This window comes from Physeter macrocephalus, chromosome 8 (assembly GCF_002837175.3).
Source record: "Physeter macrocephalus isolate SW-GA chromosome 8, ASM283717v5, whole genome shotgun sequence".
NCBI lineage: Eukaryota > Metazoa > Chordata > Mammalia > Artiodactyla > Physeteridae > Physeter > Physeter macrocephalus.
In genome coordinates, this window is record NC_041221.1 from 52,430,418 (window position 1) to 52,448,587 (window position 18,170).

The 18,170-nt window shown below is 42.6% G+C and overlaps 1 protein-coding gene across 4 annotated transcripts in view; it reads right to left on the bottom strand.

Annotated features, from left to right (window-relative positions):
• Nucleotides 1–9,721, bottom strand: part of HMGCS1 (3-hydroxy-3-methylglutaryl-CoA synthase 1) — a 19,264-nt gene extending 9,543 nt beyond the window's left edge. The window contains exons 1-2 of one of the 4 annotated variants that reach the window (XM_007120279.3): nucleotides 9,599–9,721; nucleotides 4,569–4,629 (exon numbers count right to left, since the gene is read on the bottom strand). The gene's annotated coding sequence lies outside the window, so the exon portion shown is untranslated. Of the gene's footprint in view, nucleotides 1–4,568; nucleotides 4,630–8,434; nucleotides 8,453–9,544 lie in introns of those variants that run through there. The other 3 variants (XM_007120281.4, XM_055086542.1, XM_007120280.4) reach the window with 3 other exon arrangements.
• Between the last annotated feature and the right edge of the window lie 8,449 nt (nucleotides 9,722–18,170).

The window sequence follows — 18,170 nt, forward strand, 5'->3', positions numbered from 1 at the left end:
GTGAGCCACAACTACTGAGCCTGCACGTCTGGAGCCTGTGCTCCGCAACAAGAGAGGCTGCGACAGTGAGAGGCCCGCGCACTGCGATGAAGAGTAGCCCCCGCTCGCCACAACTAGAGAAAGCCCTCGCACAGAAACAAAGACCCAACACAGCAAAAATAAATAAATAAATTTATTTAAAAAAAAAAAAAAAGAACTATAAGATAAAATACAATGACAATTTAGTAATACGGCCCACAAATCAGAAGTCAAGTATCTGATCTATTCCTGGCCCCTCAAAAGGTTTAAAAAGTCATTCATTTATCATAGGTATATTGATTATTCATAGCTATTGACTTTATGGGACTTTAAAACTGTTAGATCAAACAATATTACAGTCTTTATTGATCTAAACAATACCAGTAAGTAGAAAAGCCACACTGTCAAGTCTACCATAGCAATCTACTCAAGGCCCCTGCTATTATAATCCCAGCTTTCCAAAGGAGCCTCCACCCAGAACCCAAATGATTAAAATTTAAAGCAAAGACAAGTTCCTGGACCCATAACAGGTCAAAAGTCAATATTCTATACTTTCTACAGCTGGTGTATAGGCAATAAATGATCATAAAATCACAAGGTTATCACTTAGCTTCTAAATCAGGCAAAAAAACCCCAAAACAGATTCAAATTTGAAAACTGATAATCCACACATTATTTGTGTGGCATCTTAGATAACACCTCTTAAAACAACCCTTTCTGTTTTAAAAAGGGCCTTAAAAAGTTGGACTGTTGCCACACTGTAAACTAGTGTCTAGATTTATTTACCAACAGTAAAAAAAAAAAAAATGTGCTAGCCACTCAAGAGTGTTGCTATGGCCTATGGGTAAGTCACATAACCGAACAGAGCCTCAATTTCTTTAGAGGTTGTATCAATCAGAAAAAGAAATTATTCTAGATATTTCTAACAGAGGAGGATTTAATACAAGTTGGAAATGGTTACCAACTTGTTGGCTGGGCTAGAGGAGCAAAGGGGAGGAAGGTGGTTACTCTTCAGACCCCATGAGCTCACATTCCTACTGAGGCTGCCAGAGCTCCTGGTCCCAGCACCTCTGCTGCTGAGTTAGAGCCAAAGCCCCACACTCTTGCTGCTGCTGCCACTGACAAAAGGCAAATCCTGTATCTATGTCATTTGTCCTCTGCCACTCTGCCAACTCAGGTGTAGCATTAGGGATAATGAAATTACAGACTATTGCCATAGTGTGTTGCTAATTATTGAAATCTTGAGAAAACATCTAAAGCAGAGAAGCTGTCCTTAAATCATGAGATCTACCCTTAGCCCATAGGTTATCAAGGTATGAGTACATTAAAACCTGAAAAATAAGCACCTGGCAATATAATCACAAGATCTAAGTCAAAGGTCTAAAGAAAATCTTCCTTCTAAATACAAGAATTTTTCATGAAAATTTTGTTTCAATTATTCACACATATCCTGGGTTGCAATTGTGGATTCCTTACTGAGGGTCATAGTCAGAAAAGTTTGAGAGTCACCATTTTACACAGTCACTGGTGCTCTGTGGAGAATGGATCTGAGTTAGGAAGCTGATACAGAAGCCCAATGAGATGTAGGTCATGAACTAGATCAATTACTACATGAAGAGTAAAGGAACATTTTCAAAAAAATATGGAAGCAGAAAATTGGCAGAAATTGTGACTGACTACATAGTAGGAAAAGGATGAAGTACTGAGGATGACTTCAGATTTCTAGCCTCCACTGTTTTATTTCTTGACAGAATCACTCACCGTCAGATACACAAGTGAACAGAGAAGCACCTCTCCACTTTGTCCCATCTTTCCCCTGTTCCATGCAAACCCATCAATTTTATGATAATCTAAACTTTGCTACACTGAAGTTGAAATGAAGACATAAAGGGACTATCTAATAGGTCATGAGGCAGATTCTAAGTTTATAGTAAAATAACTTGAAGTCCTCTGCATAGTCCACAGAAAAAAACTCAACTAGTGTTAAAAACAAAAACACAGTCCATATACTTATAGAAGAACCCCTCCTATATGCTACCCTTTAAGTCACCAAAGCAGAGGCAGTAGAATTAACTACCTTCCCAGCCTTTCCCACAAGGTTAACCTTTAGATTCTTTTCAACTCTCCAAACTGCTCTAAACATGCTGAGGACAGTATAATTTTCCCTGCCCAGCCTGCAGTGCTGTTGGAAATAAAATGGACAAATATATATATAATCTTCTGAAGATATAAACCAGTTTATGAAAAGCCAGAAAGAAGGCTTTAATTCCAGAATTACTCCATATTTACCATAATCTAACTAGCTCTGATCAGTCACTGCTATATGGTACTTACTAAATAAGGTGTAACTCTATTTTTAAGCCTCCTAGAGTTAAATAAGTGATTTGTTTCATTTGGGGGCAAAAAAAAGGTAGCTAAACTAAAATAACCCATACCCATCAAAGCGACTCATGAAAGCAAATCATGACTCTGACCTTGATGTGGAAAAAATTTGTACATTGTCTAACTCAGTCAATATTGCTCGTTCTCTGAGGATTTTTGACAGCCAAGGTGTTTTCATTACATTCCTGGTAAAACACCATCTAATTTGAAATATTTACCTTTTGGTTGAAATTGAAGGAGAGTGAGAAAAGTAGATAAAAAGAGGGAAATTAATACAGGGAGTAATTGCCTTCATGGCTTTTTTTTTTTTTTTTCCGGTATGCGGGCCTCTCACTGTTGTGGCCTCTCCCGTCGCGGAGCACAGGCTCCGGACGCACAGGCTCAGCCGCTCCGTAACACGTGGGATCCTCCCGGACTGGGGCACGAACCCGCATTCCCTGCATCAGCAGGCGGACTCTCAACCACTGCGCCACCAGGGAAGCCCAACCTTCATGGCATTTTGAACAACAAAAAGATTGATATAGTTTAGGGTCTATAACCTTTAACTATCCTGTTGTGTGCTCTTATGTTGTGCTCTCAAATGCTCTCTGAAGTAGGCCAGAAAAATTAGAAAAAGAGAAAAAAAAAAAAAAGAAAAAAAGGCCAGCTAAAGACCTGGTATGTTCAAATTATAGCATTAACTTTAGTCAAAGAATGGGATATTCTGGTTAATTCATTATTCTAAATATCACAAAAATTTTCTAAATAGAATACAGTTTAAACATCTGACAGTTTAAAAAATTACCTGCATGTATTCTTAATCTTTTGCTGATAAAAAAAGGTACCTCATGATTTTTCAGAGCACTGTGTTCACAATTAAAAAAAAAAATCTAAGCATGATAACGGGGATTCTCTGTATTTCCAATAAAAAGATGTAAATATTCTTTTTAAATTTCATCTTTAAAAAGGAGAAGAAAGGTACACTTTTACCACAGAACTCTGTAAACCTTCCAAAGCTATCTTCCAACAAGTACCAACAGAAGACTCCCAAGTCTGTTCTCCTAAAGTGAAGGCTCACCCACACTGGTGGACAAAAGGAGCTCCAGGTCCTACTTCCAGAGTTGGCAAAGCAAAATAATATAGAAGCCTTGCCTTGTTAACAATTTCTGAATGCTTCCTGCATAGGAGGACACAAAAGGGACCAGTGTGATCCCCTGAGAATCTTTTAAATCTGTGAATGAAAGACAGCTGGAGAAGGAAAAGGATACAGAGAAAAAAAAAAAGGCAAAAAAGCAGAGAAATCAGCTGAGGATGCTGATGCAAGGGCAGCCCTTACCTAGCTCCTCAGGGCTCTTCAGGGAGGGACTTTGGCATCGGTCCCCAGAGCCTCCTAACTGAGCTGCCTCCATCACTCCCCTGTCCTACGCTAACCTTTCTAAAATGCACATCCGAGCTTTGATAAGATGCTATTTAAAACTATTCCAAGTTTATCCTCTATTATTTAAAGTCAGCCTCCTCACGCTAGAAAGGTGCTTCTAGAGAGCAAGAAATGTACCCCTTCGTCTTTGTGTCCCTAATACCCAGCCCAATGCTTGGCATATGATGGAAGCTGGATGTTGAATAAATGAGACCCTACTAGCCTTCTAATCTAAAATTACTAACAACCATAGGAAATCATAAAACTGAAGCATGAAAAAAGCAGACTCATAAGAGAGGAGCTCCATGGTAATACAAGAAAGCAATAGCTGCAAATAATTAGATTATTGGTTCAAACACATTTGTAACCACTGTCCAATCTTACCTAAACATTCAATCTACAGCCCTGATGGATATCTTTCGAGGCTGTAATTCAGAAAGCACTATTGGCACACACGCTTACCTGTGATTGTTTATGACTAAGCAGTTTATATGGTTACATTTTATTTTCTAGATTTTTTTCTCTTATGAGTGAACACTAATTTTTAAAATTAGTTTCTAGATTTTAAACATTAGTCTAATAAACACAAAATCAGACAGTCTCCTGAAGCATTATGGCATTAACTAATATTTAAAGACAAGGTATAATCCTAGAATGGGTTTTAAGAATGTGTGGTGTACACAAATGGTTATTTGTCTTAGGATAAAAATTAAATTTCCCCCTTCCATTAGAAAGGAACACTTTCCTTTAGCAGCATGACAGGATGCCATACCTGTGTGAGGGATAAAGAACGGCAGTCTCCAGGTCTGTCACTCTGTTTCCTCCTTCAGGCACTAGGAATTTCAAATAAGAACCTCTTTTAAAGTCATAAATCACCACACAAATTCAAATAATGACTCCAATTCAAAGTGAGTTAAAATAAACATTTCCTTGTCCAATTACATTATGTAGAACAGAGTTTGACTTTGCTTAGAAAAAATGGTACTGAAAGCTTATAAACGTTTTTTCTCCTTATCTTATTAGCTCTTACAGTGGTAGGTTCAGTCCTGGTAATGAGCTGACATGAGTAGTTCATATCACTGATTCAGGCTTTAAACCAAATATGATGCTGGGAGAGTTGTAGTCTTCTTTACTAAATTAGGGTTTTCAAGAATTGGGGGAAAGGAATATAAATGAGTTGTACTAGGCTAATAAATTTATGGAGTAGAGAGGCTTACACATTCAAGAGCTTGCTCTGCACTTGGGAGTTTGTGACTTGAACAATTTGTGCCTCTTTGAGCTTCAATTTCCTCATCTGTAAAATGGAGCTAATACCTGCCCTCCCAGTTCATTGTGAAGGATGGTTGAGAAGATAAAATATGTGAATAATATAAAGCATTTACTATTATCCTAGTTCTCAGTATTTTTCAAACAAAATATGTATCTTTCTAGCAAGACCTAATTATCTTCAATTATTTAATCTTACGCTCCTAGTTTTCAACATGGTCACTTTCACCTGCCCCAACCTTTTAGAAAGTGATTTTCCCCTTAGTGCTTGGTTAAAAAGGTAGGTATTTGATATCAAGACCAAGGAGCATTAAGCTTTATCATCATTTAAATTATGTGGAAACAAAATTATGCGGAAACAAAATGCTTTGGAGCATTTTCCTCAGTCCACCTGTTTTGAAGGGTTGTTACTTGAGACAACAGTTCCTGTTTAATGCAATTAATTACCTTTGTTCTCTATTTAATTGTTGGTGCATATAGCATCCGCTGTTGCCTGATTAACTGGAGACTACCCTCAGCTGCTGTTTAGTAAAGCTTTACTTCTTTTACACGATTAGATGATTTAAGAGCTTAGAGACTTAGTTCCTTTTCCTTCATTAAGTTTACCCCCCCCATCCCATAAATCGATCCTGAGGTTTGTGGGAAAAGATAAGACTTCTATATTCCAAAAAACCTGATTCCAGGATGATATACACATTTTGAGAAAATAACTTTTTGTTCCTTATTCTCTCAAATTATCCCTTTGTAATCTGCAAATTAAGCATTCCATGGGGACTGATTCTCACTGGTGGAGGGGGGCAGGGACATGATTCCTTCCTAAGTGTTGAGACTATTTAAATAACTTAATATTTCTTCTTGAAACCACATTTGCATATGCATTTGACACTATTTTCATCAAGGACATTTCTCCTGAACTGCCAATATTCCCTCTTTCAATTTTGATTATTTAAATTGGGGAGGGAGGTTAGGTGGGAAGGCAGAGAGAGCAGGAGGGAGAAGGCAGAAAGAGAACTCCAGCGCACAAAAGAAAGCAAAGAAAGACAGAAGAAGAAAGAAGATTCACAGAGGACTGCCATGCTACTTTAGCTCTCAGGAGAAAGAGAGGCCTGGAGTCCAGGAAAGGAAATGGAGCAATAAATGCCACTTTGGGGAAGAGTCAATCAGAAAGGGATTAGGCTTTCCAGTCTCTTCTGCAATTGCGAGGAGCGTTCTCTATCCTGACTAAAACAGCAGTGCCGAAGTCTCAGGCAGGTCATCAGCTTATTTCTAACAGAAGGTCTTTTCAGAGCAAGTGATAGAGGGAAGCATTGTGGCTCAGAAAGCAGCTTATGAATCACAAGCGGCTGGGCAGGTTATCACAAAGCATGTTTGGAGGAGACTCCTGAGCTGAAATATAGGCGTTTCGAGTTTGGCAAAGATTAAAACTGAAGAATGATAAGACTGCCTAGGGCCAACCAACTTTCTCCTGGGGTTTATTCAGTGTTCTGAATTCCTCCTTCTGGCTCCCTCATTAGCCTCGATTCAAACAAATGGTCGGAGAAGTTCACCCAGTACACATTTTGGTCCACGATAAACCACAAGCAGTTACCTGGTCATCTTTTTCACTATTACAGGAGAGAAATCCAGGAATTCTTTTTAAATGAGAATGAGCCTTTCCTCCTTAGAAGCAAGCAAGCAAAACTACTGTTCAGAAAGCCTTGCCCACGCCTGTACAACTCTGGTCTAGTTCCCTAAGTAAAAATCACAGACACCCTGCAGCCCCCCAGAGGCACTGGTCTGCTTCTCAGAGATTCTACTCATATTTCAAGGTCCTGTTCTAAGCTCCCTCTTCCAGGAAGGTTTCCTAGAGCTTTCTAATCAGGGCCCTGCACTCCTACAGCAGGTGTGTCATTCATACCCACACCGAAGCCTTCGTATTCTACTCTCAGTGGAAAACTAGTTATTGGCAGTCTTCTTAAGAATACTGGATACGTAGACGCCTATTGGGAGAAGGGCTATATTTTGATTCTTTTGAAATCCCTTTTAGACCTTGGAGTAAAGGGCACACAGAATTGCTATTTTTTGAGGGGCTGAATTTGGAGCTATAATTAGGGGAAAAATCTTTCAGATTCAAGTACTCAATAGCAGCAGCCCTCATTAGTGAGTTCTTTTCACTGTCACTTTTAAGATGAGATGCAGCACCAAACAGCGTCCAGAAGTTTAAGAAAATTGGCTTTCTACTGCTGCTGTTCGAAGCAAATGGTAGGTTTCAGTTATTCCTTGAAAAACGTAAGGAGCTCAAATGGAATCAGAAGAGAACGTTTGTCAGTCTTACAATCATTCCCAAATGCACACACCCCCAACCATGAACCCTGCAAAGACGAAGCCTGTGAGCTTTGGAAGATTAGCTTCTCCTCTACTGCTCTTACTACACTCAGTTAACAGCAAGTGGACATCACCACAAGCTAAGCATTAGGGTGACTAAATTATTAAGAATTGAGTCCTACCACCCTCCCATTAGATTGGGTAACATGTTTTTAATCCAACATTTTTCTATCTATATGTCTTGAGAAACAAAAATATCGCACCCTTCTATGATATTTGGTTTTTTAATAACGCAGCATAAAATTGTGACTCTATATTCCTTTCCAAATGAAACTAAATAGAGATTCTGATATATAGCCCATCAAGCTCCTCCATCCACAACCCCAATGTATCTCCCTGCATTCAGTTCCACTGACTTACTACTGTTTTAAATAATGCTAGAGTACCCAGGAACCACACATTACACCAATATCAGGGTTTTGCATTTCCTGTGAGAAAAGCTATCTAAAATCTCAATCAAAAAAATCTCAAAATCAATCCCACAGTTAAGGGAAACAAGATGTAAAAGCACTCTGGAGGAATATTTAAGAAAAAAACAAAATGAAAAACAAGGCCCAGGATTAGTCTAACAGATGATGTGGCCTTCTATGGCCCCAAACATAATACCATTTAGCTCTCCCCGTCGGAAACACCTTCTGAGAACTAGGGTTACTGACTAAACTAGAATTGAACTGAACTAAACTGGAACTGATTTACGGGCAAACTTACAAACTTAGGAGAGAGACCTACAAAGTTTAGACACACAGAAAAGAAAGTCTTTCTCCTTTCCCATAAGATATGCTATCCCTGCCCTCCGTGTCCACAGAAAAATAACTGAAATTTTAAACATAAAGAACACAAACTGCTTAGATGTCTCAAGCTGCAAAGAACCATTTGGCACAAATACAGGTTAAGGACTTTCAATTAGCCTTCTAACAAATCTGTGCAATAAAAGTCCAAACTCCACCTCAGAAGGAAAAATCTGCTAACTATACGGGCACTTCCATTTGTCTCAATCTTGTCATTTACCTTGCCATTGTTTTTCATGATTCATCCCTGAAATAGAGCAAATGTTACTCAGCAGCAGCCAGAACACATCATCCACTGCAGCAGTTTGGCAAGAGCATCAGCAGGAGGGAAGAGTTGCAGCAGAGGTGAGCAAAGAAGCCTGTGATGCGCTAAACCAAGGCCACAGGGCAAGCATGACCAGCAGGGCCAGCCTCACTTTACCTCTTGTCCAAATCTCTCTCTCCTCCAGGGTGGGTCAGAGTAATTCTTTCTCTACCACTGGTCAAGGCAGGACACACGTTTTTCAAAGACTCCATAGACCAAGCTTTGAAATGTCCTTGGTTCAACCCAAACCTATTGTGGGTGAAGACCCTGTGCTTGCCTGCCTATTACATCATCATAGCAAGTCCGGCTGGTCCTGAGGCTACTGGCAGGAGGGAGATACGGAATTTCAAAACACCGAGGAAACCTATATATATATATATATCTTAACGGGCATTAAAAATATGGAGGCGGGAAGGTGAGAAGCAGGAATCTGTGACATCTGAAGCAAGCACAGACCGAAGCAGTCAAGGGTTCAAAGTACTCAACCAGGTTAAACCACGGTTGTGATGCTTTCTCGCACCTGAGCTAGGGACGAAGAGTAATGCTCGCCACCTCCCTTTCTCCCAGCAACTCTCTACCTGTGGCAGGAGGACACACCCCCTGCCAACCTACAAGCCTACATCTAAGCGTGATCTTCCCCATCCTTCGGCGTCCACCCCTAAGCCAAGGCTCCGGGAACACCCTGACAGTCCAACTCCTTTCTCGTCCCCCTCATGTGGGCCCCCTCCCATCCCCTCAAGGCGGTCACAGCCACTCCCCTGGCACCTCCAGCTCCTGTGTCATCGAAGCCTAGCCCTCAATGCCCTCTCTCCTTCTCCCCTCTGCGACTCGCCTGCCCACAGCAGTGGCCCCGGCCCCTCCTAGGACCCACCGCGGTCGGCCCCAGGTCCCTGACAGGGGAGGCCCTGCACGACCCCCGCTCACGTGCCCCATCCTCCCGGGCTAGGTCCACGCCTCAGCCCAGACCCTGACGGAGCCGGAGCTCCTTCGGGCCTAGTCAAGGACACGGATCCGCTGGGCCCTCACCCTGCTCGCAGGGCCTCAGCAGCCCAGGTTTCTTCCTCCACTCGGGACACTCACCGAAATGTGAGCAGGCGGTGGCCGTAGAGGAACGACCAACGAAGATGCAGTACGCGGCACCTCCCCTCCGCCACCAGCTTTATAGCCGCCGACCCACCAGACTCCGGCACGGCCCGGAGTCGGTGGGAGGCGGGACCGTGGCCACAGCAGCCAATCGTGGCCGGCAGAGTAGGCCGGTAGCGCCCGCCTCCCAGTCCGGTTTCAACCAATCCGAAGGAAACTAGAGGCGGGCACTCGCTGGGGTTTTCCCTCGTGGCTGCAAGGGCGGGGGAAGGGGCGGGGTCAAAGCCGGAGGCCGAGGAAGTGGGGTGAGAGAGTGACGTGTGGTGGCCCGAGAGCCGGCCTACCAATGACAGAGCAGCGAGAGACGGCGAGAGCCAACGGGAGCGGAGTGAGAGGTTCTCCGGCCAATTGGAACCCAGTGAGAGGAGATGTGAGCCAATGAGGCCTCCACGTCCCACCACTGGGGAGAGATGGTCAAGTATGGAAGGCAAGTTGGTCCCTGCTGGAGAGTCTGTCAGGTTGCCTAGCAACCAGAGCTAGGCTTCACCTGTAAGATTTCTGAAATACTTGATTTGAATTCAATCTTAATGTTTTCTAGTTTTCCAGAGCATCCAAGTGTGCCTGCATGACAAATTGGAGCAGAATACGTCACCAAGAATTTGTAATTTTGTAAATATTCTAAATACCAGATTTGCAGATACTCAATATTGTCACCTCTATACAAACTAACTAAACCTAAAACAGGATGGTTTGGGATTAGACACCAGTGAGGAGGGTAAAGGGCCTTGCCTAAGCAGAGAGTTGGTCCTGATTCTAGGATTTTTGCTAGGAAGGGGCTCCATATGGCCGTAGAAGGGCTCCATATGGCCCATTCCCCACTGTATTTTCTGAGCTTAATATGCTGTAGTTGCCTAATAAAAGGTTGTTGAAAGACGGAAGGGGTCCCATAATTCTCAGTATAGCAAATCCACAGGATAAGCACTGCCTAGTTCCCCCAGAAGATAGAGAGGAGCAATTCAAGCTGGAGGAAATCACTGAAACACTGTTTGGGAGAATCCAAAGGAGGATAATTATGGCCTTAAATTGGAGTCTGCGTCATCTTCTCAAATAGAGAAACTGTAGCACTTAGCTTTGGTGGGAGATCATGAGAGGTTCAGAGTTGTTTGTATCTCTCTCCCCCTCAGTTTCATTATGACCCAGGAACGCTGTTGATAAGGGGTCACTGATGATTCTATGCATCACAGAACTACTTTTATGTGAAATTCATTATCCACTATAGATACTAACCTAGTTAGAGACATTCTCAGCTGGGAGGTGGCCAATCATATGGGCAATGGAACCACTGTGAATTGGTGGCATAAGTTACTTGGGAGAGAGGACTACTCAATAATGGTTATACTCCACAATGTAGCTAATGACATTCATTCTGTTCCAGAATCAGTGTCATTTATACCTTCATAAAGTAACTAGGTGACAAAGAGAAAGAGACCCTGCTTGATTGTGACCAACAGCAATTTTGAGGGGGGATTTAAACATTCTTGGCATATTAGATTGCATTGAAAAGCAGTAAGGATAAACACAAGAAAGAAGATATAGCTTTGTCCTTAGAAAAAGATAGCAAATAGTTCCAACTCCAGGAGTACACAATAGGAAATAATTAGCTAGATAGTCTTGAGGAAGATCATTTTGCACAACAGGAAATTCTCACAAGGTGAAGACTATCTTTTTGATCAGATTAATCTCCAGGGCTTCCCTGGTGGCGCAGTGGTTGCGCGTCCGCCTGCCGATGCAGGGGACACGGGTTCGTGCCCCGGTCCGGGAAGATCCCACATGCCACGGAGCGGGTAGGCCCGTGAGCCATGGCCGCTGAGCCTGTGCGTCCGGAGCCTGTGCTCCGCGATGGGAGAGGCCACAACAGCGAGAGGCCTGCGTACCGCAAAAAAAAAAAAAAAAACAAGCCTCTGTGATTCTGTGAAATATAATGGTATATTATACCAGGCTATACATATATTAGCTCTCCATGCAATTGAGGACAAAATACATATATTTATTTTGGTAGGGGCTGCAAGCATTTTTGAGCTACAATCTGACATAAGCATATCATACTTGAATGTGCATTTTTAAGACATGTTAATATATATGTTTTATTACATTGTTTCTAAATTTAATTCCAAGTAGTATTAGTAAAGCACTGTAGATGATGTACATCAAAGGGAAAGTATAATTTATTGTTGTGCCCTACTTGGAAAGGAGCAAAAGTTTCTTAAGAAGCAGGAAGATGTAATGATAACATTTAGTATTATAAATTCATCCATTGAACAACCGTCTTCTTTTTACTCTGTGACAGGGATTGTGCTAGACCTATGCTGTCCAATAAGGCAAGTGCTAGCTGTAAATGGCTCTTGAGCACTTGAAGTGTGGCTAGTCCAAAGTGAGCTATACCGTAAGTGTAAAATACACACCAAATTTTAAAGACAGTACAAAAAAGGAACTATCTCCTTAATAATTTTTATATTGATTACTTGTAACAATAATATTTTAGTTATATTTAGTTATATTGGGTTAAATAAAATATGTTATTAAATTAACTTCACCCATTTCTTTCTAGTTCTTAGTGTGGCTGCTAGAAAATGTAAAACTACATATACAGCTCCCATTTGTGGCTCCCATTTGAGCTAGACAGTAGGAAGACACAGTTGAAAGACAGACTCTGTCCTTAAAGAGTTCATAGTCTAAAGAGTGGAGGAGAGAAAAATGAATATAGCAAAGGGCTGGCTTTCCAGCCACTATCTCACTAGATAAAGGGTAGGAGAGGGTGAGGTAGGAGGAACCTTCAAATTTGTCAGTTAGGGCTTCCCTGGTGGCGCAGTGGTTAAGAATCCGCCTGCCAATGCAGGGGACACGGGTTCGAGCCCTGGTCCGGGAAGATCCCACATGCCGCGGAGCAACTAAGCCCGTACGCCACAACTACTGAGCCTGCACTCTAGAGCCTGCGAGCCACAACTACTGAAGCCCGTGTGCCACAACTGCTGAAGCCCGCGCGCCTAGAGCTTGTGCTCTGCAACAAGAGAAGCCACCACAATGAGAAGCCTGCGCCCCTCAACAAAGAGTAGCCCCCGCTCACCGCAACTAGAGAAAGCCCGCGTGCAGCAGCGAAGACCCAATGCAGCCAAAAATTAAATAAATGAATAAATAAATTTTTTTAAAATGAGAGGTAAGAGAAATTATTAAAAAAAACTTTGTCAGTTAAAGGTATTTCTATCTCTTCAGGTTTAAACAGCTTTATTTTGCTTAAATATTCTGTCCGTTCAAAGTTTAGTTCTGTATCAGAGCTATTTCTCCTGAAGCCCTTTTTCTTGGCAAGATGGCAATGGGCAGAGCATACTGGGTTGTTGTTACATCCGAAGAAGGGCCTCAGCCCTAGTTTTGGGGTCTTGTACTGGCCTCCGTTTGCTGACTAGGATTTGGCCTTGGCCTTGGTGCTCTCTTGTGCTGCAGAATCCCAAAGCTCACTTTCATTTGCTGTCCTACCCAATAGTCTGCACTCAGCAGCCCAACAGCAGCCCACTATTAGGCTCACTCAGCCCCTTTTGCAGCAAAACCCTTCCATGCTGCCAGCCAGAGTTTCAGCTGTCTTCCTTCCTCTGCAAGACATAAGGAACTCCTGTAGGACTTCCCTGGTGGTGCAGTGGTTAAGAATCCGCCTGCCAGTGCAGGCGACACATATTCTATCCCTGGTCCGGGAAGATCCCACGTCCGCAGAGCAACTAAGCCCATGCGCCACAACTACTGAGCCCGTGTGCTGCAACTACTGAAGCCCACGCGCTTAGAGCCTGTGCTTTGCAACAAGAGAAGATGCTGCACTGAGAAGCCCGTGCACTGTAGTCCCCGCTCGCCACAACTAGAGAAAGCCCACGCACAGCAACAAAGACCCAACACAGCCAAAAAATAAAAATTAAAAAAATAAAAAATAAATTCTCTACATAGAATCTAAAAAAAGAAAAAAAAAAAAAAAGGAACTTGAGGGAGGCTCAGGGCCCAGTCCCTACCTGACTGCAGACTGATGCTATTATGACTCCTCTACTGCTACACTCTAAAGTAGATCTGTGGTTCCCAGGGAGAGATTCTCCTCTCTCCAGAACCACTTTACCACCCCTAATGAGAACTTGATTGAAAACCCTACTGATTTAGTACTCCCACCCCAACAAGCCACCATTGTTTCCAACACTACTTCCCTCTAGGGTTTTACCTCTTACCCTTCTCACCCCTGAAAGGGTTACTACCATTCGAGGATACGTGAAAGGCATTTTTAAAAATAGCACAATTAATGATTACAATACAGTTCAAGGGCTACATAAAGAAGCATGCCCAAAAGACAATGGAAGTTCAAAGGAGGAGTATCTAGTCCATCCTGGTGGTTAAGGCAGGCTTTCCAGAGCAGGTGATATTCATTCATTTATCACATTCAGGAGCCTTTACTAAGCACTACTGTGTTCCAGGCACTGTTCTAGGCTCAGGGGGGTTCTGTGTGGTAAACAAGACAGACACAATTTCTGATCCAGTCAAGCTTAGTTGGTGAAGACTAAACATTATGTAAGGAAATAAGTTGAGGTATCTTCAGGTAGTGATAATACTACAAAGAAGATAATGCAGAGTAATGAGACAGACACTTACTGTGGGATGGGTAAGCACTCGAGGTGGTTAGGAAAGGTCTCTCTGAAACAGTGACACTTGAAGGATGAGAAGGATCCAGTCTGTGAAGCTTGGGAGCAGAGTGATGCAGGGGGAGGAACAGGCCTCAAAAGAGGAAACAAAAGGCCCATATGTCCAAGCTGAGTTTTGAAGGACTAAGAAGTCATCTGGGTTGTGGACCAGAGGGCAGGAAGAAGAGGAGGGGGACGGGGAATCATTTCAGGAAAAAGGATCCTTCGTCTGTATATGTGGGAACTGCAGCTTTAATCAAGAATGATAAAATAAGTTGAGATTACGGTAACAGTGAAATCTCCTTTGTGCTAGGTTTTCGGGTAAAAGGAATGTTAATGGAGCAGGGTGCAAGATTTTCTCTGTAATATTGAGGGGAAAAGGAATGGGTTCAATGGAATGTCCTTCCCAAAATGTGATCCGGAGAGCAATCTATGGCTCACTTGTCAACATTTGTAAAGAGAGTTTACTGAGCATCTACTATCAATATTTTTAGGAATTCTAATAAGTGTCTTATACACCTTATCCCTCCAGTTAACCCCACTGGATAAACCCCAATTTACAAATTTGGAAACTGAGGCACTGAGAGGTTAAGTAACTTGTTCCAAGTTAATTACAAAGTAGCAAAGCTGGGTTTAAAGCGCAGGTCTACCGATGTCAAAACTCATATTCCTTCCACTATTCTATATAGAGAAACATAGATGCGCTCAAAGATAGGGTGGACTGGAGTGAGGTGGTAGGTGTCAGATAAGGGAAGGTAGGTAGCTTCTCCCAAGCAGCCTCAGAGGATAGCACTAGTACCCTTGGGGAATCTTACCATAGAACAGGTTTGGTGCTTGGCTCATGGGCTCAGCAGACCTCTTTCATCAGCTTGCTTGTAGCAAGTCCATCTCTGAGGGGTGCAATACATTAATCAAGTTTATGATGCATAAAATCAGAATGCCAGCCTACTATTTATAATACAAAAGGGAGCACAACCCTCAAAGTCTACATGACTCAACCTCTAGATTAATTACACAGGAAATCAAGTCATCCTCAGAACATTGATTGGTAAACATGGAATTGGGAAGACATTGGAAAGACAGCTCTTTCATGCTATTGTGTTAAGATAACATGATGTATCCATTTATCAATAGGATGGTCTTCCCAATAGGAGTGGAGATATGCCAAGGCCATAAGCCATCGGTTGCCTTCACCCAGGCCCCTTTAAGACCGGCTTTGCTAATGAGACTAAAATACTTGAAATTTACCCCTAAGCTCTCTTATTCTGTGTGCTTAATTGGACACTGTTTGCATTTGTATCTATGAATCCACTTTTCATGAGTCCATGGCTCACCATTTCCACTTCCAGTGCTCAATTCTCTAAACAAGTCAGTCTAGTCAGTCAGGTTAATGTCTAGTCTTGATTGCCTGAGTGACATTTGGTTTCTTTCAAGTAACTTTTTCTATCTCTGCTCCAGTATGTGTCACGTTCTTAAGGCTTATTCCTCAGCAGATGATCTTGTTTCCATATCCTTAGGGGGCACCGCACAGTAGACTCCACCTACTGAGAGCCCACAATGCCCTCACTCTCCCTCACAGTAGTGTATGGAAGGAACGTATTAAGACAGCATCCAGCCCACAAACAGCCTGAATTATGCACTGTGGTTACAAGTGAGTCACCCTAGATGGGAGCACACAGGCAAGCATGAACATAGAGGCCCAAAGCCGAGGTACAAGATATGAGGTATTAAATACCTTACACTCTGAAAAGAACAGTGCTGGGGCCAGATACATTCCTACAAAGGGCTTTTGTTTTTTAATAAATTTATTTATTTATTTATGGCTGCACTGGGTCTTCATCGCTGCTCACGGGCTTTCTCTAGTTGCGGCGAGCGGGGGCTACTCTTCGTCGCCGTGCGTGGGCTTCTCACTGCGGTGGCTTCTCTTGTTGTGGAGCACGGGCTCCATGCATGTGGGCTTCAGTACTCCTACAGAGGGCTTTTGAATCGGTGAAAGAAAAATCTTTCTAAAATCAACCACCACTTGCTCTACCTTCACAACCTAAAAGAAGGTGCGATGGGGAGGGTAGGAAGAGAGGGAGGTCAAGAGTCATCAGCCCTGGGAGGAGTCCAGTATTTTGGGGAGAGGGTAATTTCTTCCTGCTCTGTGGAGGAAGGGAGGGGAGTTCTTCCTCTATTCCTCTCCCCCAGGTTAAATCCAGGTTTGGGGTTGTTGACAAGAATCAAGCATTATGGGGGAATATAATTATCATAATTAGTTTTAGCCTTCCCTAAAAAAAATTTGGATTCTGTTCCCAAGGAGGATGGAGCAAAGGGCTGAAGATAGGCAGGAACTGTATCTGCCACGCTGGGGAGTCTCCAGCTGGAGCTTTTCCACTTGAGCAGCCCACTTCCTATGTGTGGGTGTGGGTGTCTAAGGGCTGCCTGGAGGCCAAGTAATCACAGGACTCTGCCAGCCAGGCTTGCGGTTTTATGACAGTTCACTCCTTTTAAACCCTAATTGGATGCTGGTTGATCCAATGTGGAGATTCCATTTGTTGGTGTGTTAGTCACTGTTCTGGTTGCAAAGAACGGAAACTAACACATACTAACCTAATCAATTGGATCAGGTAAGGAAAAATGCAGGCGGTTGGTTTTGTCTCAGGGATAATTGGATCCAAGAAGTCAGTTGATGTCTTTTACTATTATTGTGGTCTCCATCTTTCAAGAATGATTTCCTTGGTGTTGGCATTTTTCTCTGAAAGTCTCCTTCCTTGCCCAAGATTTCCATCCTATGAGGTTAGCAGTTGGAAACAAGACAGGACAAAGTCTTGTTCCTGCAGGGCTTACTTTCTAGTGGAGTAGTCTAAGGAAAACACACACTGTGTGTCTCCTCCACTCTCAATACTCTGCTACAACACAGCTTCACTTCTGAAACCAGACCTGGGTTTTATAGACATCAAGCAAGTCTTCGACACCAGCTGGGTGTCCTACAATTTAACTCAATTCTACAGGTTAGGGGCCCAGTCCCACAAGACTGCTCCCCAACCCAACCCAACCCACTTCAGACACCAATCACATGTTTAGGTGGTTACCCGCACTTCTGATCCACCAGCCATAAATCAGAAATTCCCATACCCCCCTCCTCGGGTTCAGTTACTTTGCTAGAGCGGCTCACAGAACTCAGGAGAACAGTTTACTTACTAGATTACTAGCTTATTACCAAGGTTAGTAAAGCATACGAACCAATAGCCAGGTGAAGAAATGCATAGGGCGAGGTCCAGAAGGGTCTCAAATACAGAAGCATCTGTCTCCATGGAGTTTGGAGTGTGCCACCCTCCCAGCATGTGGACATGTTCTTGTTCACCAGTCTAGAAGCCCTCCAAACCCTGTCCTTTTGGGTCTTTGGGGAGACTTCATTTTTTAGGCATGGTTGATTAAATCACTGGCCACTAGTAATTGAATTCAATATCCAGCCCCTCTCCCCTCACCAGAGGTGTTAAGGGTGAGTACTGAAAGTTCCAACCTTCTAATCACCTGGTTGGTTCCCTTGGCAACCAGCCCCTATCCTTAGGTGCTTCTTAAAATTCACCTTATTAACATAAACTCAGGTATGGTTGAAACTCAGGGTTTGTTACTGAATAACGAGATACCTCTATCACTTTTATGACTTAGGACATTCCAAGGGTTTTAGGAACTCTGTACCAGAAGCAGAATGAAGATCAAAAATATATTTCTAATTATAAATCACAATATCGAAGGTGGGGAGGGGCCAGAGAAATATATAAACAAATATATAAATAAATCCATAAATAAGATGAAATATTTCCATATTGAATATTATTAAGAAAATAAACCAGGATAATAAGATAGAATATGATTGGCTG